At 35.4% G+C, this 25,912-nt stretch overlaps 1 protein-coding gene across 1 annotated transcript in view; it reads left to right on the top strand.

Annotated features, from left to right (window-relative positions):
• LOC126748477 (SKI family transcriptional corepressor 1 homolog-B) overlaps nucleotides 1–25,912 on the top strand; it is a 159,504-nt gene that overhangs the window by 38,232 nt on the left and 95,360 nt on the right. The window lies entirely within an intron of this gene.

The following is a 25,912-nucleotide window of genomic DNA, read 5'->3' on the forward strand; positions in this document are numbered from 1 at the left end:
TATATGTAGCTTGCTGGCGTTATTTTTGGTAATTGGCCATCCGAACAAAGGAAAAATTAATTAAATTAGTAAATTGCTTGGTAGTCTGGTTTAATTCAATCAGATCACCATTAAATCAGGAATTCCATAGAATGTAGGAATCAGGGATCACACCATAGTGACTTCAATAAAAATGAAATGGAGCGTTTCTAAAAAAATGCCCGAACCCGTCGATTTTAATTGGTTTAGGATTTTTCTAGGTCAAAATTAAATATACAGGGTGACTCAAAAAAAGATATGACATCATCAATATGCTCTTTAAATAAAAATCACCATTTTTTAATGCAGAATCAGAAAGAACGTGGTGGAACGTATAGTGGTTACATAAGCAATTTTAAAGAAAAAATGATGATAAAATTTAAAATTAAAGAAATACCTATCTAAATTTAATTTTGTAAAACGGATAATATTTTCTGACGAAATAACGTTAACTCTAAAGAACCATGTAAACAAACAGAATTGTCGATACTGAGCGACTGAAAACCCTCATTGGTTCACAGAATGTCATACACAACCAACCTCAAAAATTCAATGTGTGGTGTGGAAGGAAGAGTTTTAGGACCTTACTTTTTTGATGACACTCTTACTGGTGAGAGGTATTTGAACTTTCTTCAAAATAATCTTATCCCCGCTCTGATCCAGACTTTTTATCCAGATTTGGAGACCAACTCAACCCGACATGCACCAACGTGATCTTTTTTTTTTCAGCAAAATGGAGCCCCGCCACACTATGCTTTATCCGTTCGCAATTATCTAGCTGAAATTTTTCCAAATGATTGGATAGGTGGTCGAGGGTTTATTGAATGGCCACATAGATCGCCAGATTTAACTCCCTCGATTACTTTTTACGGGCGTACTCAAAAAGTAAAGTGTATTTTTCATTCAAAATTGCTGATGTAACCACTATTTATTTGTACCATATCCTTGTAAAAAAAATGCGTTCTTTCTGATTCTGAATTAGAAAATGGTGGTTTCCATTTGAAAAATTTATATTGATGATGTCATATCTTTTTTTTGAGTCACCCTGTATAAATTTCCACGTAGAAAAACCCTAAACCATATATTAAAATCCACTGGCTCAGGCATTTTTTTCAGAAACGGTCCATTTCATTTTTACTGATTTTATCCGCTATTTCTGTAATACTTTAAAGAGTAACAAGTGAAATCTGAGGTCTGTCGAGATTGCATGCATTTCCGATTTGGATAAGCAGTATTTAAATATTGCCGATAAATCGAATTAAAATGTATTGGAACACCGTTTTGTGTAATATTTTAATTCTTAAACAAAGGAAAATATCGTTTAGAATGGTTGTTTTGTATTGTAAATAAATCACACAAATTTGTCTTACTTGTATGGTATTTAATTCCGTAAAAATACAAGGAATATATACAGTTCTTTCATTTCAAAACGATCCACCCTTAATAACTTTCTAAAAAAAAAAAAAAAAAAAAAAAACACGTCAAATTAGATTTATAGGGGGACGTTTAATTATGCATTTATTGAAGTTCTGTCAATCACCTCCTCACCTCCAGCTAACCTCACTTTAATATGTCAAATGGGAACCCCCATTGTGTGATACATCATAGTAAGCAGCGTAAAATTCTCTATTCAACGGTACTAAAAAAAATGAGATCGGTAAATGTATAAGCAAATAGTTAGCGAAAATGTCTAGAAATAATGAATATTTTATACGCTAGCCGAAAGAATAGAAATAACTTTCCTTTATGGAGCTCAAGATCGGTGTGCTCGCAGAACCGCGAGAGCATTTAATGAAAGGTATCAAGATAAAAACGTGAGCCATAAATACGTATTAGAATTGATACAAAAATTTGAAGAGACAGGATCGATTTGCAATAGGAAAAAATATGAAAATAGAGTTGTCGATGAAGCATGCCAAGTTGAAGTACTAGGACAATTTGCTATGGATCCAACTTTGTCAATACCAAAGACCGCAAAACTAACAAATATTTCCACTGGTTCCGTACATAAAGTTTAAAAGTTTAATAAGTTAAAATAAGTTCTTTCCTTATAAAATTCGTATTCTTCATGAACTCGGAGAAGATGATTTTGATAGGAGAATTCAATTTTGTGAAGTGATGTGCCAGCGAATTGACGACGATCCCCATTTATTGAAGAACATTTGCTTCAGTGACGAATCGACCTTTTTTTTAAATGGCCTGGTTAACAGACATAACTGTAGATACTGCGATAATGAAAATCCGCATGTTTTTCGGGAAGGCCATACCCAATATCACATTTTTTTTGGAAGAAAATTTGACTGGCGAAATTTATTTAAACCTTTTAGGAAATGCAATATACCCTTCTATCATCCAATCTATGGAAAATCAAGTAGATCTCAAAATGGAAAATCAAGATAGAATAAAAATAATATACATTTTCAGCAGGATGAAGCTCCCGCGCACTACACTTTGATAGTTCGAGAGTGGCTTGATGAAAATTTTCGAGAAAAGTGGATTGGCAATCGTGGTGCATTCGAATGGCCTGCGCGGTCTCCGGACCTAACCCCACTAGACTTTTTTCTTTGGGGCTACTTAAAAAGCAAAGTTTATAAAACCCCACCTGAGAGTATTGAGAATTTAAAAAATAGAATATTTCAAGAATGTAGAGAAATTAGCGGGCAGACCCTTGCCAATGTTCGTAAAGAGTTTGAAAATAGGCTTTTTTATTGTCTTGCTAATAACGGCGCGCATTTTGAAAATTTAATAAAATAAATTTGTTAAACTAATTAAATTTGTTTTTCTACCCTACCGATTTACACTTTAATTGCTTCTTGGTCAATCAATTTTATTTTTTTTAACCATATTAATTTTAACCATTAATAGCATAATGAATGACCTTTAAAATAATGTATCACATCATGGGGTAGCCATTTGACATACCAAAGTTTGGCGTAAATAAAATATTCATTATTTCTAGACATTTTCGCTAACTATTTGCTTACACATTTACCGATTTAATTTTTTTTTCAATTCAATTACCGTTGAATAGAGAATTTTACGCTCCTTACTATGATGTATCACACGATGGGGGTTCCTATTTGACATTTTGAAGTGAGGTTAGCTGAAGGTGAGGTGGTGATTGACAGAACTTCAGTAAATGCATAATTAAACGTCCCCCTGTATATCTAATTTGACTTTTAAGAAAGTTATTAAGGGTGGATCGTTTTGAAATGAAAGCACTGTATATAATTTTAATGCAGAATGAGTAGATATGTGTCGCTACACGGACACACGTTGAGAGAGAGAGCGCCTCTTTTAATCGGCCGATTCGCTACTTGCTGCTTGTGGTTAGCGGTGTTGCCACGCGCTCGATCATAGGGACTTGATACGAATCCTGAACAATGGTCAAAAAAAAATATGAAATTGAAGGAAACTGTTTTAACTTTGTCCAATTAGCAGGCCGATAAAAAGGGTAGGCCAATCATAAAGTCCCTAATAATTCCGACCCACCCAGTCAGGGAAAACTTATATTGATGTTAAGACAGCGAATGTAAATTCTTATCAGCCTATATTTATTTATTATGAAAATGTATTACTGCATTCCGAAGAAAGTTAGCTACTTCAGTAAACAGTACGTGTGTCAAAAACAACGTGAGCTTTTTTCTACTTTATTTCTATATCCGCATCTATTTACGCCTTAAATATACAGGGTGTAATTAATATATAGGTAAATAAATATACAGGTTGGCTCGTAAAGATTTTAAAGAGAAAACGCTCCCACACGTCAATTTAGATTTCCAGGGGGAAACATTTTAAGTGTATAATAATCTTATCACCATCTGTCATCCCTTACAAAAAAAAACCTCATCTAAAACTAGGTGAAACTAAGCTTAAAAATTTTAAATAGAATAGTGAGTTGAGTTATATCTTGTTTGAAAGATCTTTAGATTCTTTGTACGGCTATACCTAGGATTTTACTTCAGCGGTTTGTAAACTTTTGCCTTTCTTAACATTTGACGAAAAACAAATAAAAACACAAAGTCACGGTCTAACAACATGTAATTAAACGGGCTACACGTGTTTCGCTCTAGTTAGAGCATCATCAGGCCTAAAATAAAACTACTACTTAAACAAAACTAAAAACTTACATAAAACAAAAAAAACCTTTAGAAGCCATCCACACACTTCACAGTACATAATAAACAATAATTTTAAGGTTATAAATTGTACAAAGCAGAAAATAAAAAATAAAAAGTGGAACGCAACAACATATACTCAACGAAAATCGAACCCGGTACAACAAGGTTATAAGTATAAGTGTAAAACCTATCGGCTATACGGACCTAATGCTAAAACAACTTAACACGTTAGCCAATGTAAATTGAAGAAAGTAACTACAAGGAAAATGTTAAACGATACTTAGCTCAATTAAATTGTTAAAAATTAAATTAGGTTCAAAAGTAAACACGTCATTCACACACACGAGAACAGGACTCTTTTTAGCTTTTGTAATTTCCATTTTCTCCAGAAGCTTCTTACCTTTAGGGCATTCATGAAGCATTTCAGCTCCCACCGCCCGGAGAAAAATTATGAGTAGAGGCCAGCAAATGATTCGCAAACGCTGATTTGGTATCACTGACATTGGTATTTTTAAATTTTTCAAAAAGCGCTACGTGTTCTTTAATGCGTGCAGAGATTTTTTTTCCAGACTCGCCAATATATACTGCGTTGCAATCGTCACATTTTAAAGAGTAAACTCCCGATTTAGAAAGGATGCTTGCGTTGTCCACTCTACTGACTAATTGGTTTTTTAAATTATTGACTGTCTTAAACGCGATTTTTGCATTTAGGGATTTAAAGAATCTTACTAAATTTACGGAGATAGAACCAAAAAAGGTCAAGGATCTAAAGGAACTTATTGAGTCGTTATTATGAATAATATTGTAGGTCAATTTATATTTATTTAAAAATTTGTAACAAATTTTGTCTATTAAATGAAGGGGAAATCCGTTGTTGAGAGCAATATGTTTTATAATATTCAATTCTTTAGCGAAAGCTTCTTTTGCAAGGGGAAATTAAACAATCTATAGAAAAATGAATTAAAGGAGGCAAATTTACATGAGTAGGGAGAAGTTGAAGAGTACTGAATTACATTATCGGTAGTAGTGGGCTTACGATATATTTCAAAAATAAGTTTATTGTGGCATTTCTTAACTCAAGAAAAGACAAACAACCATCTTTTTCTTCTTCGATTGTGAATGAAATGTTAGGGTGTAAGGAATTTATGAAACTAAGAAAATTTGAAAATGTCATCCACATACCTCTTATATATCGTGAGGCAATCTCTAAACCTACCCTCAACTATTTCTCTTTCTAGATGACTCATGAAAATCTCGCTTAGCAGAGGGGAAAGACAAGAACCCATAGCCAAACCTGAGACCTGCCTGAAAATTTTATTGTCAAACTGGAAAAAATTTTGGTTGATCACTATATCGAGTAAGTCTAAAAGACCCTCAGTAACTATACGACTAAAAGACGTTTTTAATAGGAGGGTTCTCACTAAATTTAAACAATCTTTGGGAGGGATGCTGGGAAAAAGATTTTTTTTTACATCTAAGGAAATAAGTTTAGAACCATGAGGGATAATAAGATTTTTCAAACTGTTGTCAAAAGCAGACAAGGGTAATTGCTTAGTCATTCTAACCAAGACTGACTATATTCAAAAGATATTGAATTTTCTGGACTCGGAGGATTTTATTACAGTTAATAGAGACCCCATCAATTCGTATTTTACGAAAGTTAAGCAAACATTGGACAGATGTAGCTTAACTCTCGATTTCTTTAACATTAAAAAAGAAAAACTGTATCCTATGAATCCTAGAACTCCGATCCTTTATGGTCTCCCCAAAATCCATAAGACCAATTTTCCCATAAGACCAGTGGTTTCCTTTGTTAACTCCCCATGCTATAATCTTTCCTCTTGGTTGAATAATGTTCTCAGGGAGGTGACCAACTTTAAAAGTGTTTATTCGACTAAGAATTCTGTTGATCTAACCAACAGTTTGAAAAATCTTATTATCCCTCATGGTTCTAAACTTATTTCCTTAGATGTAAAAAATCTTTTTCCCAGCATCCCTCCCAAAGATTGTTTAAGTTTAGTGAGAACCCTCCTATTAAAAACATCTCTTAGTCGTATAGTCATTGAGGGTCTTTTAGACTTACTCGATATAGTGATCAACCAAAATTTTTTCCAGTTTGACAATAAAATTTTCAGGCAGGTCTCAGGTTTGGCTATGGGTTCTTGTCTTTCCCCTCTGCTAAGCGAGATTTTCATGAGTCATCTAGAAAAAGAAATAGTTGAGGGTAGGTTAAGAGATTGCCTCACGATATATAAGAGGTATGTGGATGACATTTTTATAATTCTCCCTACTCATATAAATTTGCCTCTTTTAATTCATTTTTCTATAGATTGTTTAATATCCCCTTGTCAAAAGAAGCTTTCGCTAAAGAATTGAATATTATAAAACATATTGCTCTCAACAACAGATTTCCCCTTCATTTAATAGACAAAATTTATTACAAATTTTTAAATAAATATAAATTGACCTACAATATTGTTCATAATAACGACTCAATAAGTTCCTTTAGATCCTTGACCTTTTTTGGTTCTATCTCCGTAAATTTAATAAGATTATTTAAATCCCTAAATGTAAAAATTGCGTTTAAGACAGTCAATAATTTAAAGAACCAATTAGTCAGTAGAGTGGACAAGGCAAGCATCCTTTCTAAATCGGGAGTTTACTCTTTAAAATGTGACGATGCAACGCCAGTCTGGAAGAAAAATCTCTACACGCATTAAAGAACACGTAGCGCTTTTTGAAAAATTTAAAAATACCAATGTCCGTGATACCAAATCAGCGTTTGCGAATCATTTGCTGGCCTCTACTCATAATTTTTCTCCGGGGGTGGGAGGTGAAATGCTTCATAAATGCCCTAAAGGTAAGAAGCTTGACCTTCTGGAGAAAATAGAAATTACAAAAGCTAAAAAGAGTCCTGTTCTCGTGTGTGTGAATGACGTGTTTACTTTTGAACCTAATTTAATTTTTAACAATTTAATTTAGATAAGTATCGTTTAACATTTTCCTTGTAGTCACTTTCTTCAATTTACATTGGCTAACGTGTTAAATTGTTTTAGCATTAGGTCCGTATAGCCGATAGGTTTACACTTATACTTATAACCTTGTTGTACCGGGTTCGATTCTCGTTGAGTCTATGTTGTTGCGTTCTACTTTTTAGTTTTTATTTTCTGCTTTGTACAATTTATAATCTTAAAATTATTGTTTATTTATGTACTGTGAAGTGTGTGGATGGCTAAAGATTTTTTGTAAGTTTTTAGTTTTGTTTAAGTAGTATTTTTATTTTAGGCCTGATGATGCTCTAACTAGAGCGAAACACGTGTAGCCCGTTTAATTACATGTTGTGAGACCGTGACTTTGTGTTTTTATTTGTTTTTCGTCAATTTTGTATGTTGGTCTCTTAGAGAATAATGGATGAGATTTTTGGATTTCTTAACATTTAATACAGTTTTTAAGAAAACCTTTATTAAATGTTGGGTTTTTGGAAAAACTGTATTGAATCGCAATTCTTTGTCAAACTATTAATTTATAACAATCATACATAAAGACTCTTGACAAATCCTGAAAATGGCCACCGTTAACAGCAATAATACAGATTTTATTCAAATCGACGTTTAGAAGACAAAAAAATAAGAATGTCAAAATATAAATAAATAATAAATAATAATGTAATTTAGAGATCAGTTCAACTTAGTCAGAGTGAAATCGGATTATTGATTTTTGGTTTATCTAGTTAAACAAGATAATAGTCAAAATGGCTTATACCCTACAGGGAGAATAGAGATAGTGGATTTATTTTTTCCTAATAATCAAATTTTCAATGAATGTGAAGAAAACAGAAACGTACAAAGAAAGTATGTCATAGAACTAATTACAAAATTCAGGGAAACAGGATCGATGGCCATTAAAAAAAGGAATGTTGAGAAACCGGTAAAAAATGAAGTTGTAGAGGTTGCGGTTTTGGGACATGTTAATATAGATCCTGCACTTAGCACTCAATGGCACTGTAAACCGTCATTGGATTTGAATTTATTGGATTGATTTATGAAATTATTGGACCATTTTTTATCCCCTTTTTATTCCCTTTTTACGGTTAAGTAATGAAAGATTATACTTTTGCTGAATATGCCGATATGTTGTTAATTTATGATAAAGTTCGATGCAACGGTAGAGCTGCTTCTTGATTATGTGATGAGCGCTTTCCCCAAAAGTTAGTTCCAGCTCACACACTTTTTAAAAGGGTCAATAAACGGCTTAGGGAGACTGGCTCTGTAAAATTAGAACGCCCAGATAATAGTACGCAAAGGAATATCCGGACCTCGGGTTTCGAGCAAGAAATTCTTTAATTATTTCAAGATAACCCATCTGTAAGTACTCGAGCAGTAGCTGATGCCATGGATCTAAATCATGTTAGAGTAAGGAACGTTGTTTATGAACAACTTCTTCGGCCCTACCACCTGCAATAAGTACAATCATTGGAACCAAATGTTTCATGCCGGAGAGTGTTTACATGGTATTCATTTAAGGGAATATCAACATAAATTCTTGGAAAACTAGTGGGCCGGTATTGTTGGAAAACGATTAATTGGTCCAACTGTGTTGCCTCCTCGTCTAACCAGCAACAATTATCTAATTTTTTTTAAAACATGTACTGCCAGAACTGTTAGATGATCTTCCCCTAAATATAAGATAAAACTTAAGGCTACAACATTATGGAGCGCCAGCTCATTTTTTAATTATTCTTCGCGAGCTTATAAATGAAAAGGAAGGCGCTGAATTGGCCGTGAAAGCTCTGTCACCTGGCCAGAGCGCTCCCCAGATTTAACACCGTTAGATTTTTTCTAGATTTTTTCTTTGGGGACATATGAAAAGTCTTGGTGATGAAACTCCAGTCAAATCAGAGAACGAATTGGCGGCTAGAATTTCCGCAGCTGCTGAAGTAATGCAAAATATACCTGATGTTTTTAACCATAAACAACCTTAATCTGCCGCGTAGGTACAATAAATTACTGCCATCAAATGTTTTTATGATAAATTGTATGAAATTATTAACTTATTTATACCCAAAACTAAAACTTCTGAGGAAATATCCAGTTTTATATTTTGGATAATTATGAGTTTATTAAGCAATATTGCCGTACAGCAAAATGTTTTTTTTAGAAAACCCTAAAAAAGCTATATAAATAAAATATTTTGGTTTTTTGTCAAAAAAATTGCAATGGAGAAAATATAATTCTAGAAATTTTGTGCATAAAGCTAGTAAAATAATTTAAAAAAAATGCAAAAAACAAACAAACTACGTAATACACATAAAATATAAATATACATAAACAGTTACTATTAATTTTTGTACCATAAAATACAAAATGTAATTATAGTACTTAGTCATAATAGAAATAGGAAAAAGTAAAAAATGTAAAGAAAAGAGTATTTATATCTTTCAATAAAATTATTAAATAAAAGAGTAGTTTACTACACATAATGATTCTAAACAAGTGTCATTACAAAGCCTTGTTAAATGCGAGAAAAGATGAAATGGACTTAGTTTCGAATGGCAGATGATTGTGCGTTTTTGTTTTCATGGTTGGTAAGTTGATAATTGTGAAATGACAGCGTATTTCCTAAGTAGAGAATACAGATTTCAAAAATAATTTTATTATTAAGGAAAAGGAATGGCGCCTTATTGTTTTATAATATCAATTTTAAAGCGCTCACTTAATCAAAAAGTATCTCTTTATCAATAAAAGTTGTCTACCAAACCTCACAAAAATATCTGTGGTATGAAGTTTACGATGAAAGTGTTTTTTTCTTTAATATGCCACCCCGTAGCTTAAAAGCCAATGTTGCATATTTTTGCTCTGTTACCAGGATATTGTCGTTAAAACGTCTAAAGTCGTTTCACTGATATAACAGACGCTGTGTTATCCTGCATTTACCGATATAATGCCTTACATATTGTATACCGCTACGCTATTGTCGCGCCAAACATAATTTATTTTGGACCCCGGAGACTATACAGATCGTGTTTTCGTTCGTTACTTATAGGAAACAGCATAGAGGCGAAATTTTGCAACGTCGCGCGTGTACAAGTGCCTGCGACAGAGCACCGCCCCGGCCGGCCCGAGCCCGAGGACGGGATTAGTAAACATCTGACTTTCGTAGGAGTTGCGTAGTTTGGCTACAAAATGTCCCAAAATATTACGCGAAAATCCAGGGATTTTTAAAATATTTATTCTAATGCGGGTTTTACAGACATGACAATGTGTAAAACCCGCATAGAATTGTAATCTTAAAATGTTTAATATGCTGTGTTTTGCATAATGAAAATTATAGCGTTATTCTAATAAAAAATAAAATATCAACTCTGATAAAGATATAATAAAAAATCAGAAATAAAACTCTAATAAACAAACTTAACAACATATCATTTTTTACATAAAAGGCTCAAATAAACCGTCTTCTTTCGCTAAACAAAAACTTAACCTATCGTAAAAGCTATTTCGCACCTCTAAAAGAGTTTCAGGTAAAATGGAATTGGCACCTTCGACAATTTTATTTCACAACTCCTCTAAATTTGTTGGCCTACTAAATTCATGCTTGTAAATGGTCTGCTTAAGGTAACCCCATAGATAAAAGTCATTTGGAGACAAATCTGGAGATCTAGGAGGCCATTTAATATCGCCAGTCCCACTAATAAGGCGGTTAGGAAAAGTATTTGTTAAAAATTCATTTACCCTGGCCGCGTTATGAGCAGGACAGCCATCTTGCTGAAAATAAACCGATCCCAGGTCTACATCAGGTAGGATTTGAATGGCAGGAAGAATTTGGTTTTGCAGTACTTTTGGGCGCTTAAAGTGCCATCAATAAAAAATGGCCCTATAACATTGTCGCCCAAAATACCTGCCCAAACATTCAATTTCTGAGGATACTGGGTACGAAACTGAAAACTTCTGCGCTCGTTTTCCTGAGACCAATAACGAACAATGAAAGGATTGTGTTTGCCATGTAATGGAAAAGAAGATTCATTAGAAAACAAAATATTTTTTAAAAAATATTCGTTTTCATTTGCCTTTTCCATCATGGTTTCACAAAATTCCATTCTTCGCCACTGGTCTTCAGGAAATATTTGCTGAGTTTTTAAATACTTGAAACATTTGTAGCCATATTTTTTCCAGATACGAGCAACAGTTTTATTGCTCATTCCCAGTTCCTCTCCAACACTTCTAGTGGACCGTGTCAAATAGAGTTCTAGGGTACTGCAAACCGTTTCTTCCCGCCGTTCTATATCCTGGACCACTTCAACAGGTGGTTCTTGACGTTTTGTGTGGCATATTTTACAATCTTCAAAAAATAAAAACGAAAAATTCCGCCGTCTGCAAGCCGCAACCAAGCGGTGTTGCCATTATTTTGAGTAATACGTAGCTCACGATAACACGATCTGTATACGACGTTGGTATGAACATCAAATTAGTTGTAATGTTGATCTTCGCCTGTGTGCTCGCAGTTAGAAATCAAGATTCGTCTTATACATTCCAGTTTGTATAAGAAGACAAACTAAGATCTCACAGAATTGAAAGGTTTTTTTAATTCGTTATTAATCAACAAAAGTAGCCCAGTACACTATTTCACCCCTACGTAATTTTTTTCAAAATGCTCTGACTGCTTTATTTTATAGTTCCTCGTTGAAATGTATTTTCAATAATTTTTTTCAACTTTTATAGCAAAAAAATATAAATTATTCCATTTTCCTTATATTCATTGTATTTTTGTAATTAGAGACAAAAAAGACCGACTGTTATAATATGTCGGATATACAGGGTTACTGGTAATTCGATACATTCCTTTGGAGATGTGATAGGGGAGGGGGTAAGAAGTAAATTGAACCCTAATATGTATTATGCAAAAGTTGATAGTTTTCGACATATTTAATTTTTTCTGTTTTTCTTCAAAATGTAGACCTTAGTGGTTTAAAAGGCAGTTTCCAGAAAATCCGCTGTATATTTTTTTAACTTTTTAGGCAAAATACATGCTCAACACAATAGTGTTACGTTTGTAATGGCAAAAGTCCCGCAAATAGTTGTAACCATAGGTAAATTCTCGATGCAAAGTGTAATTTTTTTTCTTAAATAAAATACTACAGTTTCTAGTGGATATTTTTTGAAAAAAAATTATGCTACATTCTTCAAAATTTACGTAAAACTTTCTTATTATCTAAGCTAACTCATAGGCTATAAATGCTACCAAAAATTTTAACAGAATTTTGTATTTTTATTATTAATAGTAAGAACGCACTTGAAAAATGCCAAGTGGTATTTACTTCTATGGTATTTAAGTACTATAGCAACAATTTGTTTTTTTAATTTTATTGTTAAAAATTTGATAGTCTGGCAGCAATAATTGTTGTGGAAAGTATTTAAATTACGAGTTTCGAGTTTATTTTTCTCGTGTTTTCAAAGAAGGTATTCTATTGGTTTCTGCGCTATGGCTACGTTTACTAACGCTGAATATGCAGATATTATGTTTGTTTATGGGTTTTGCAATGGTAATGCCGCGGAGTCTCGCCGAGAATACCAACGTCGCTTTCCGAACCGCCGCATTCCAAATGTCCGTGTTTTCGCTTCGACCTACCGAGCTATCGCTGAAACTGGATTCGTCAAACCAAGAAGAGGTGACGCTGGCGCTCCTCGCGTATATCGAGCAGAAGATGAGGAGGAAATATTAAGACATTTTGAAGACGATCCAACCACATCCACTAATGCCGTAGCGCAGCAAACAGGATCATCGCAATGGAAAGTTTGGTCCACGATTCGGCAAATGGGAAGCCATCCTTACCATTATACGCCTGTCCAAGGATTGGAAGAAGGGGACCCGATAAGAAGGGTAGAATTCTGCAGATTTATTATAAATTCTGATGCAGACAATAGAACTTTTTTAACCGACATTTTGTGGACGGACGAGTCAAAGTTTAGTCATGAGGGCATTACAAATTTTCATAACCTTCATTTTTGGGCCGAAGAAAATCCCCGTTTAACAAGAGAAACCAGTTTTCAAAGAAAGTTTTCTGTAAATGTGTGGATGGGACTTATTGGCCGGGATGTAATAGGACCACATTTTTCCCAGACCATTTAAACGGGGATATTTATGAAAATTTTTTACGACATGACCTACAAGATCTTTTTGACGATATTCCTCTCGCCGTTAGACGACGAATGATATTTCAACATGACGGCTGTCCAGCTCATTTTCGGCGGTCAGTTCGGCAGTTCCTGGATGAACGTTTCCCGAATCGTTGGATTGGTAGGTCAGGTCCAATAGCTCGGCCAGCACGAAGCCCTGACTTAACCCCGCTTGATTATAGCATATGGAGTCAAATGAAAGCACTGGTTTATGCAACCCCAATAATTACCCGGGAAGATCTTATCCAAAGAATAACCAACGCTACCCAGCAGATCAGGAATATCATAACAACTAGAACAACAAAGACTGAAATGAGAAGGCGCTGCCGAGTCTGTATTCGCAATAGAGGCTCTCATTTTGAACAAGATTTGTGAAGGTAAATACTGATAAATGCGTTACTTTACAATTTATAATAAAAATACAAAACCATGTCACCTAACTTTTAAGCATTTGTATCCTGTGAGCTAGCTTAGGTAATAAGGAAGTTTTAAGGAAATTTTGAAGAATGTAGCATAATTTTTTTTCAAAAAATATCCACTAGAAAGTGTAGTATTTTATTTAAGAAAAAAAAATTACACTTTGCATCGAGAATTTACCTATGGTTACAACTATTTGCGGGACTTTTGCCATTACAAACGTAACACTATTGTGTTGACCATGTATTTTGCCTAAAAAGTTAAAAAAACTATACAGCGGATTTTCTGGAAACTGCCTTTTAAACCACTAAGGTCTATATTTTGAAGAAAAACAGAAAAAATTAAATATGTCGAAAACTATCAACTTTTGCATAATACATATTAGGGTTCAATTTACTTCTTACCCCCTCCCCTATCACATCTCCAAAGGAATGTATCGAATTACCAGTAACCCTGTATAAATATACCAAGTGTCCTCTCTTGAAATCCCCATGGTTTGCCATGTCTCAGAATAGATCGCATTTACTTGATATACCTGGTAATGAAAAAGCGAATAACCTATCTTAAGCCATTATATACTTAGTCATTATAAAGGTAACCATTTAAAATAACTGCTTTTTTAAATAAAATCAAATGTCTAATTACCATGCTTGTTTAAATCTTTAACCAAAACATTCTATTATCCAAGCTTTAAAATTCCCAAAAGTATATATACCGCATTTTTCTAATAACTTAAACCTCTTAAAAATCTCCACTTCATTCAACAAGAACGAACTCATTCCTGTTCTATAATTGGAAAAAAATAAAAGGGCAAAGATCCTTATCAATTTACATCAATGCCGGTAATTTAATTGTGCCCAATTGATGTGTAATCCGTTAGTAATACTTTATTTTTTTAATGAACGTCGAACTTAAGCCATAAAACTCACTACTGTTTATGCTAGTATTGTCGGCCTCAGGGGATCTTATATAATTGCGTCATTTTCCACCCCTCTCAAGGGATTAAGTCGTCACATTTTAGTGCCGTCCTTTACACAAGCTCTAATCTAAGCACAGATTTGTACTTTTTTCTTTGTCTAACATTTGTGTATCGTTTTTAGCAACGCGCCTAGTTATTTTTATGTTCGTCGATTTAATTTTGTTGGGGTGCCAAATAGCAATAAGTCTTACAGAATTTTTGTTGCCACAAAATTTGTCAATTAAAATGTTAACATAAAAACTTCATTTTTCTATTTTAAATGTTTGAAATTTCTGCACTTGTTTCGCTTATATTACATTTATCGGCTATTAGGTCGTTGGGTATTTAAATAAATAATAAATTTAAAAAACATTATCTCATATTCTTTCCAATAATTGAGCATATAAGATCATGTCATAAATTTAAAAAATGTTTAAGTAGTGACGTTATACCCAATGAAAGAAGTAACTAATTAAGATTTCGTCAAAAAATATACATTTTACTTTAAAATATTGTCAATAATATTTCCTGTGTTAGAAACAAAATTATTGTAAAAAGTATTTTTTACTTCTTAAGTTAGGAATAGTAATATCGATTACACCTACTAAGATTTCTCGGAGCATATCCGACCTGCGAAGTTCTATCTATTGTTTAAGGAAACGTCTTTTATCTTCCGCTTAATGTAAGATCCAAAGTTGACCTGTCTAATTGTGTTCAGTGCTGGGCAGACATACAGAAGATATGTGAATGTTTGGTTCCTATCCTTGCACTCATGCATTATATATCCTACGCGAATTTTATAAATGTGATGCCTTAGTAAGTGTCCAGTATACTACTCAATTAGAGCCATTATAAAATTTTTGATTAGGTTCTAATGATGTATAATATGTACCTTTATGATTAAGACTTGGTAATCTGGCCGAAAACTATTTGAATCTTTTTTCTGTACTTTTTCCAAAACCAATTTTAAATCTATTACTACAACACAGTACACTTTAAACGCGTCATTTTCAAGTAGCGACACCACGAAGTATTTCTAATATGATTTATATTGCCTATATTGGCCATTCCTCTTCCTTCAAAATTTTGCGATAATATGGTAGGCTTAACGCCATTTTGAGAGTGATGTTTTTTAGCCTTTGTTAATAGTGTTTTGGCATTCGCTGATTCATCCCTTAGGTATATTTTATTCGTTAATATGGGTAGCTTTCTTTAGCGTCTATTGTTTCGATGATCTTGTAGCGTTTTATTTTTCTACTCCTTATGTTCACTAACTATATTTCATTAATTTCAATAATTACATTAATAATTTCAGTCAACTTCTTTTATTCATATTTCTTTAAATTCACACTGTCAATGACACATTACTACTGTAACGCATCACTCTCCTGGTTTAATTATTCATGCTTTCTGTTGACGGTCCGTCACTTTTCTGATTGGTTTTAATTAATGTTTTCTCTGATTGGCTGATATTGACAGCTTAGGTGAGAGGTGGGGTCGTTACTGATTTAGTCGGTACTGCATCCATTTTTCGACGACTTGTTCCCGTGTTGCAGGTAGGAGCACACGTAAAGAGCCAGTTTTTTATTTTCGAAGTTTGTGAAGCAGGAAGTGGCCAATATGGTTTGTAATTTATAGTCCTTAATCTTGTTCCTTTAGGGAACCGTTTAATTCATAAGTCTGATGCAGGATGCCCCAAGATTTTGATGGATAGATAATAAAACTTAGCAAGGTGAGTGTGTCACATTTTTAACGCCATTCATATTTTATGGACAGTGAATACAATGGCAACCGTTGTTTTAGGGTTTTACTTTTCCGTTTACCTCTTTATTCTTCTTCAATTGTTGATGGCTGCAGGCTTTTGATTTCCCCGGGAAATTGCTGAAAGCGGTGGAGCTGGAGCCAGAGTTAGAGCTAGTATTAGAGATTTCCAGTCCGGATAGCTGAGCTACAAATGGCATACATTCACAGCCTCGGTTTCGAAGGCTAGCCGTTAATTTCTTGGAGGAAAATACAGGCCAGTTTATTCCATTTATTGCTACAAATATTTAATCAATATGATAAATAAATTTAATACGTCAATTTATTATCTATAATTTTAGTTATTTTTGTTTAGTATTTTTCAGTACCTTTTTGGTAGTTAAGTAGATATAACTCGGTTAAGGCTGATATGCCTTAGGTAAAAAGGTTCATGAACTTTCCCCTGCGTACTACAAATATATACAAAAAACTTTAATAATTGCAATTTATTTTCAAGTGCTGAAATCTACCTAGTAGCGAAATCATAATTTAAATGTTACTTTTGTCAAACTTATTTTAATCATATCAACATTATTCATATTTTAATTCATAATAAATTATTAACATTTAACAGATTAGAACATGAGGTGTATACATATCTTTGATGTAAATATAATTTGGTCGTATTGTTAAGATATTTTTTTTGCCTCTTTAAATCTACTTTATCCAGGGTCATTTAATTGTTAATAAAACCAACTCTTTTTCTTAGTTTTCTTTCATTTATAAAAAAAACTAAGTGGCGCCCTCTTATTTAATAGTTATAATCAAGTTTAGATTCTTTAATAGCCAGTCATAAGTGAACCTTCGAACAATCCCAAGCCTCCAATAATTCTGAGCTACCGTCTGCAAACTCTTGGCAAAATAGTAACACTGTAAAGTTAACGCCACAATCTGCCAATTAAAGGTAAACGGTGCTTTATTTGTGTCGTTTATTACCTTGAAGTTATACTTACCTAGTGTTGTCAGTTAGTTAAGTCAGTTAAAACATTTTATCTTCATTTTAATCGTCTCCGGAACATCGTTAGCAAAACACGTGTCGAGAGTACAATCAAGAGTTTTGGTTAGTGGTAAAACTGTCTCGTAATTTGAGTGTCACACTAAAAATCCAACCATAGGACTATGACGTAAAATGATTAAGCCTTTGATAGAATACGGTTTCTGAGCGCTTAAATACCGCATTATCCTATTTTCTATTGCTTGATTTGTCTACATCTTCATATGTAGGTACAGATGTTAAAACATCGAGACTATAACAGGAAATTGTCAAACGTTTGCCCCTTTTAACTGGGACCGGATTATACTTATAAGATTAGCGAGTAAGTAATGATAGGCCAGACTTATTCTAATTAATTTAAAGTATCTAGTAAAACAACAGTATATTATAGTCCCAAGCAACAAAAAACTTAAGAGCGAAATACAATGAAAAGTTCGTTAAATATAAGTATTGGGAACATTAGATTCAAAGACAATGGCAAATGACAAAAGTGCATACTGTTCCAATTTAAATCATCCGGAATTTGATTAAACAGTTTAATGTATTCTAGTTTAGCCAATTATGACATCACTCCAAATTGAGCTGCTTAGTTTAAAGTCTATTCTAACCTCTAATAAAAAAAACCTTTCAAACGACCTTTAACGAAAAAACAGTCCTCACAGAGCGTAATATTTTAGATCAGTTAATGTTCCCTTCATTCCAGGAGGTGCGATGCCGTCTGGCAATGAAATCTGTATGATAATAATACAAATTTGCTTCTATTTTTCAATGTTTTTCAATTTTTTAAATTCTGACCTATGTAATACAGTTGGTTTTAGAAATAAATATTTCCTAATTTATTTAAGGTGACAAATCTTTAGGTAAATTATAATTTTGCAATGTAGAAAATAGAATTTATTTTATTTATTGATCAATAAGCGAAAGGTAATTAATCTTTAATATCTCAGTAACGCCAGTAGTAAAACAAAAATTTATTATTTTTTTTAATTTGACCCAGGATATACTCGTAGATCTTATGAAAACATTTGATGGTAGTAAAACGATATTCAAATATTTACAATACTTTAAAAATATTTTATAGTACTTGTAGGAACTAGCAGTTGTAATCATATTTCATGGCACAACTGTCTCAGTGAAGTCAAGCCTATACTTTATTTTCCTACCACTCCTTTAACTAAAAAAAAATCGCTGCTTGTAGACCTATGTAGAAAACGGATGTTTAACCGATTTATGAAAAACTAGCTTAAAAGCGCGGCTTCGCCCGCATGGTAGAAGACAGTATGATGATGTTATACACTGTCCATCCGGGCTAGCTTTTACTGCTCTTGCCGGTCTTTTAAGTAGATCCTTTGTCGAGATTAGGCGCCTTCTTTTTATAATTCTGGGTCGCATCTAGGTGCTTGGACTTGTGACTCACTCGGAGAATAGGAACCGACTGGTCGGGTTAAGGTTTGGTTGCTCGTATTTATGAGGTCTGGGTGAGATGTTATTGGACGCGAGCCTGCGAAGCACACCATCCCCCTCAGACCACGGAACTTTTGGCTGGTGAGAAAAGGTCGGGCGGAGGAGTGAACGTATCAGTCTTTAACGGTATTTTGGATGATGTTTGGGTTTTTGACGTTAGGTTTGGGTTTTATGTAGGGTTTTGTGTTTTTTTTTTTTTTTTTTTTTTTTGGGGGTCGGTGGAGAAATTTTTTATGAACACTGGTTACGCGGCGCCGCCCCCAGTAGTGTGGGACTCAGTGTCGAGTCTGTTTCGTCTTATACCCACTAAAACTCCACCGCTGGGTGGTGCCTTGTGGCTCCCTACACTGCGGTCTGCTAAGAAGCAGTCCTATTGTGTCCCATATGTTTAGCCCCACAGGTTCAATTCTGTAGCTTCAAGGAAGTCCAGGATTGTGCCCAGTGGTAGATTTCTTATACCCTCTGGTGAGGGTTTCTCTTCCCCCAGGAATGTTGCCCTGGTTTGATTAAATGCTTCACAGAAGCACAGTATGTGAAGAGTTGTTTCGTCCTCCTCATTGCATCCCCTACATAGCGAGGTAACTGATTTCCCTAGCGTATGCAGGTGTTTCCTGCTGGGTGCATGGCCTGTAAATAGCCCTGCGACCCTTCGCAGTTGTTGTCTGGAGAGGTCCAGTATGTTCTCACCCTTCTTGAAGGGTGGGGTGCCTATAAGTTGTTTGGATTGTTCCATCTTTGGCAGCTGCTCCCAGTAGAATTTGTTCTGGTTTGTTAGCCAGTTGCCGATTTCCCTTTCCAGGTCTTATCGCTGACACAACATGTTGGTTCAGGGCCTACCAGGCTGTTGCTGGCTCCCTGGGTTGCAAGTTGGATAGCCCTTCTTGCAGCCTTATTGCTGCCCATATTCTCTGCTAGGATTATCTCTGGCCTATTTTGCGCTTCGGCGAGGTTCCTGAGATCCTCCCAGCAGCTTTGCACAGTCCTTGACTTAGTCTCGAACTGTTGTAGTGCAAGTGTTGCAGCCTGGTCTCCTGTGAAAATTGCGAAGGTTTTGCCTCTTGGCAGCCCTTCTCTTATCAGTTGGACACAGGTTTGTATTCCTATTACAGGGTTTTGTGGTTAGTGCGGATGGGATTTAGGATTTGAGCACCCAAGAAGAAAAAAAAAACGGATACTGTGGGGACTTAGATCTCGGCTCCTAACAATAGTTTAAACGCCGGTTTTGAGTTTAGTTTTTCCAGTTTTGCCATCAGGGTGTCGATTTTTTTTTCCAACATCCCTTCAGGCAAACTTAGAAGATTTAAGAGGCTCGTGTTATTGATTGAAAACTCGGGACGTTTAATATGTGATTTTGTAGTGCCCTCCTTTGGCTCCGCCCTCCTGGTATTAGATTCCGTGTTGATCTTTCTTAAGGTCTCGGCGAAGCTTTTTTGTTTGTTTATGCTTTTTATGTTTGGATTTTTTGGGCAGCGCCAATAGCTCGCCGGATGGTCGCCACCGCAATTGCAACACTCTGCCGGTGTTGCTCTGTCTTTTTCACAATCTGAGTAGTGGTGTTCGCCCTTACATTTATGGCAACGCGGCTTTGCGTTGCTGCTCATGACATGTCAGTATTCCTGGCAGCGATGACACTGCCCAATTTGCTTCCTGTTTTCTATTGTGTGAGTCCTTAAGCGCTCAACACGGACTCTAATATTTAATATGCTTTCAATTTCAAACACGGCATCCTGCTCTTTAGGGACGAGGAACCTGATGAGGTCCGTGGGCCTTCTGCAACCTGGGCCGGTTTTAAACCAACCCAGCTCCTCAGGCTCGAACCTCATCATTCTGAGTTCCTCCTCCACTTCTTCCACTTTGAAGTTCTGATCCAGTCCCCTCAGTATAACATTTAATTTTCTGTCCTCTTCAAGGAAGAAGGAATGGAATTCCATTCCCTCTCTCTTGAGTAGTTCTGTAAGTGCTCTGTGGTCTTTGGAAGTTTTGGGGAAGAGCGCTAATCCCAATCAATCTTTTTGGACTTTTGTAATGTTAATTTTGTTTTCACAAAATAATTTATATTTTGTGGCCCAGTTTTTAGTGTCTCCTAACACTACCTTGGGTACTTTAATAATGTTAGGATCAACACTTTTCCCTTTACCCGCTAAGGAGAGGTTGTTTAGGGGCATGTATAATGGGTCTCTTTTGAGAGTGGGATTTTCAATGGGGATTTGGATGGGTTTTGGGTCCGCCGATGTTGAGGGGACTGACTCCCTGTTTGTTTTTTTCTCAGGGTTAACCGGTTCCGAGGCCGGCATGTCACCGTCTTGTGAAGGCGGAGAAATGCCCGCGTCTTCCCTGGTTCTTTTCTTTTTCTGTTCACTTGGGTTTTTGTCGCTAGCCAGCTCCCCCTGCACCATCTGGCGCTCTTCGAGCTTGACGTTTTTGTTAGTAAGAGCTTTGATTTCATTCATTCTTCCCTCGAGTTTACAATTTAGGTCCGAGATCAGCTCATTAAGAGAATGATTTTCTGAGATCAACTTATTTATCTTATAGCCTGATAGTTGTAATCTCTCCGTTAGCTGAGAGTTTTGAAGTTTAATCTCGTATATCTCTTTTACATTACACTCAATCAGCAAATCTCCTTCCCTCGAATTATCTCCTCGAGTTTGCGTACTCTTTCCTCGCTTTGCCTCAACTCCGCAGACTGGGGTGGCGCTTTGCCAGCTCCCAGGTCGGGGTTTGGAGTGATTTTTAAAGTTTTGGCCAATCTGGGGTCAGTTCGGGATTTTGTTTGGGGTTTTAGGAACTTTGAGGAGTCGCCCTGAGTCTTACCCCGCTCTTTCTCTAGTCTGCTTTTTGATCTACTGTGGTCCTCGCTTTTCATGGACCTGTCCATCTGGTATCCATCAGATAGGTCCATTTTGTTCTCGTCCTCTTTTTTATTCCGGCGTGGGTTTTGCCCCCCACTGACGATGGGGGGTGAGAAGACGTTTTTCTCCGCCGTTTGTTCTTGAGGTGTCTCTGGTTTGTGGATTGATGGGTGTATCGCGCTGTTTGCTAACTATTTGCTCTGCTCAACTGCGTATAGCGTCTACTGAGGTCGGCGTGCAACCAACTGCCAACTAACTGCCAACTAACTGGCAACTGCAATACGTGTAGCGTAAAAAAACAGTAAGTAGAAGACAGTAAGAAGTGTTTCCACTCCAATTACATTGATTTGTCAATAATCTAAAGGTGAAATGGTGATTACGACCCCATCTAGTATTTAATGTTTTCCACTTTAGCCGATTTTACTTGCGTCGTTTGCACGTGGCAGAGAGGAATCCCCGTAAGCAGGATCAACTGATGAGTAATGTTTTGTATATTTATTTTAATTTTTCAATTGTTATTGCATCAACAAACAAATTCGGTTTAACAAACAGCTTTTTAAAAATTATTTTAACATAGGTAAAAGTATTTTTAACAAACTCAACGTTCTTTAACGTAACGTCAAGTTTTTTAACATAACTCGAGGTATTTTTGGACCACACAATAGTTTTACCACGAACCAAAACTATTTATTTTATTCTCGACACGTGTTTTGCTAATGATGTTAGCATCTTCGGGAGAAGATTAGAACATGTGACGACAAAACACGTGTCGAGAATAAAATAAAGAATTTTGATTAGTGATAATGTGACTGTTTTATGACTTAAGTATCACACCAAAGCTTCCAACCATAAGACTGATATTTTTGGACCTTTAAAGTACTGCCATGCAAACAGCGTTGAAATGCGAATCGAAAATCCTAAGGCGCGAACACCGTAACACGGTCGTATCAATCTACTCGGACAGGCTATAATAGGCCTGGTTGCCGGTCAGACTATAATGGCCGAACACATAATCGATATAGCTAAATGTGTAGCAGTTGCATCAATCAAGAGTCTGCTGGACAGGTGGACCCTCCGAAGATGGACTGAAGCACCTGACATCAGACAGGCTAAAACACACGTAGACAGACCTATCTGACCAGAAATTTACTAAGTTTAAAAGGACGTAAAATTCGGACGTGACGGGTCTCTTAAACCAACAGTGGCATTTAAAGTGTCATCTTCACACCATCGGCATTGCAACAACCCGGAATACCAGTGGTACTGGGAGGACGGAGAAATTGCAAATCACGTTACTGGGGAGTGCACAGCACTGACCCGTGCTAGATTTAAATTCTTGGATTAAAATACAGTGTATCGAGCGACTTTAAGTCCTCTCGTCCTCAGTAAGTTTTTCCAAGGCTATTGGCCTCTGGTAATCCTCGGTAGGGCACGGGTCCATTAGCAGACATATGTGCATAACAGCTTCCGGATGCCCACTGCACTACGAATCATTAATCATCAAGTATCATCAATAAAAAATGGCCCTATAATATGGTCGCCTAAAATACTAGCCCAAATAGTCTTCAAGAATATCTCCCAAGTTTGGAATATTGGAAACATTACCCATGTTTTTTCCAATTACTGGTAAAAGTTTGATGGTGCAATCCCAGTTCCACTCCAAGACTTCTAGTAGATCATGTTGAATCAATTTCTAGGGCACTACAAACTATTTCTTCTAGTCGTTCTTGCTCCTGTGCCCTTTCGATAGAAGGTGGCATTTGACAATGCCACATTAAAGTGCAAGATGACAATGTTGAAGATGTCCTAAAATTCAAGACCACAATTAAAATTGTTCTTTCTCAAAGAATTGGTCTGTTTTCAAATGTAATTGAAAACAAATCCCTACATTGTAGTGCCGAGTTCCCTCAATAAAACTATTTAATAATTTAAACTTTTTTGAAAGTATAAACAGGAGAGTATAAATAAGCATAAAAATAGATGTTTGAGTTCATAAAAAATAATAGCGCTTTAAAATTCAGCAGGGCAGAGTGCAGTCACAAAGCAAAATGAGGCACATAGATTATTACTTCTTAGACTCAAAAACTACATATACACCAATAGAACACTGCACCGTCGATTGAAAGTGCCCAAATGAAATTTGAAATTTGTTTACAGCGCCCAATTTAAATTTCGTCCTATTATACCGTGTGCTTAAAATTAGTGGGTAATGTGTGGTTCTTTCGAAAACTACAATAGGCAGATTTAAAAAATGTTAAGTCTCCATATTAAAAAAAGTCCTCCGTTTATCACTTTTTTTTTATTTGCGTACTATAACATCCATAAATTTTCCACTAGATACATAGGTCTAGGTCTCAGTAATCAAGCAAAAAAATTCCCAAAAATGGATTTCTATATTATAAAAAGAGCTTATAGCAAAAAATTCAGAAGTTATACAACCAAAATTAACAGTTCTATACGCTTGTTGAAATATTAAATAAAATATCAATATTATCCCAAATTTTACGCTTAGTAATGTATAAACTTAAAGAGTAAATGTATAAAGGTAAATAAAAATATAATAAAATTACCAAGGAATTTCCCCCTACTCAGTTCACCAGTAATGTTCCTTAGTAAATATTATAAATTAAGTAAATATGAAGAAATTAGCAATGAAAGAAGCAATAAGTTAAAATGTTAAAATTAAAATGTATAAAGGATATTACAAAAGTATAAAGGTCAATAAGAAATCAATAAAATCACTAAGGATGGCGTAATCCCTATTCTATTCAGCAGTAATTTAATTGGTTTTTGAAAATAGATTTAACAATATATCGACTCATAAGGGTGTTAATACATTTATCAATGTTTATTGTTTTTGACAATAATATTGCTTTTGGAATTGGTGGGGATGTAGGTGGAGCATATTTCTCGATGGGTAATCTTTTGTCAAAATAGAAGCTTTTAGAATAGCTGGACATTCATTAGCTGATTGACAATTTTATCCAGGGGATGGATAACCATAAAATTACGAGGGTCATTTGAAGAGTTCCCGGTCTTACCGGCAAAACGTCGCTGTATATTCGAGATCTTTCGCTTACGGATAGATGACCTTTACATATGTATGGCATAAAGAGTTCAAGTCATATATCGCGCGATGATAAAGTTCCTCTATTTGAAAGGGAAAAAAACTCGGGAAGAGTTAGATTTCGGGTATGGTGAATCTTCGCTCTCATTTACAACCGTGAAACATTAGACGGCCAAGTTTAAACACTTTTTAACGATAAACGTTCTGGACGTACAAAAACTGTTTCCACGAACGATTTCATCAGCTTAGTGCACACAATCGTGATAGAAGATCGCCGATTAACTATTAAAGAAATTAATGAGGCTTGCGAGATATCGACTGAACGGGTGCATAAGATTTTACATGCAGATTTGTGCATGAAATAATTATCCGCGTGAGGGGTGCGTACGGATGGACATGTTGCGCGAGACTCTTCAGCTATTCCAAAAGAATCGTGTTAAGTTTTTACGACGACAAATTATCGTCGATGAAAAATGGATCCATCACCATACACCGGAGACTAAACAACAGTCACTGCAGTGGATTGAGGTGTGGAAACCACCTCCGAAGAAGGCAAAGGTTCATTCTGTCGAAAAAGTGACGGCGACAGTTTTTTGGGAAAGCCGTGGTGTAATTAGGGTTGATTATCTTCAAAAAGCGAAAATCATTAATAAACTCTATTACGCTACGTTACTGGACCGATTGAAGGCGGAACTCAAGAAGAAACGACCACAATTGGCGAAGAAGAAGGTGCTGTTTCATCAGGGCAATGCTCGAGTCCACACGTACATGGTCGCAATGGCGAAATTGAATGAGTTGAAGTCCGAATGGTTTCAACATCCATTGTACTCATCAGACTCAAGTGACTTTTCTTTGTGCCACAACTTAAAAAAAATTCTCAGAGGGAGCAAATATAGGTATTAGAGGCAGAAAACCTGTATTTTTAAGGTTTACCTAAAGATTATTTTTCTATTGGCCGGACGGGTTGGGCAAAGCGTTTGATCAAATATATTGACTTGTGTGGAGACTATGTCAAGAAATAAATTTTTGTTCGGCTTGAATTATGTGTTTT

Source organism: Anthonomus grandis, chromosome 22, assembly GCF_022605725.1.
Source record: "Anthonomus grandis grandis chromosome 22, icAntGran1.3, whole genome shotgun sequence".
In the NCBI taxonomy this organism is placed as follows: domain Eukaryota; kingdom Metazoa; phylum Arthropoda; class Insecta; order Coleoptera; family Curculionidae; genus Anthonomus; species Anthonomus grandis.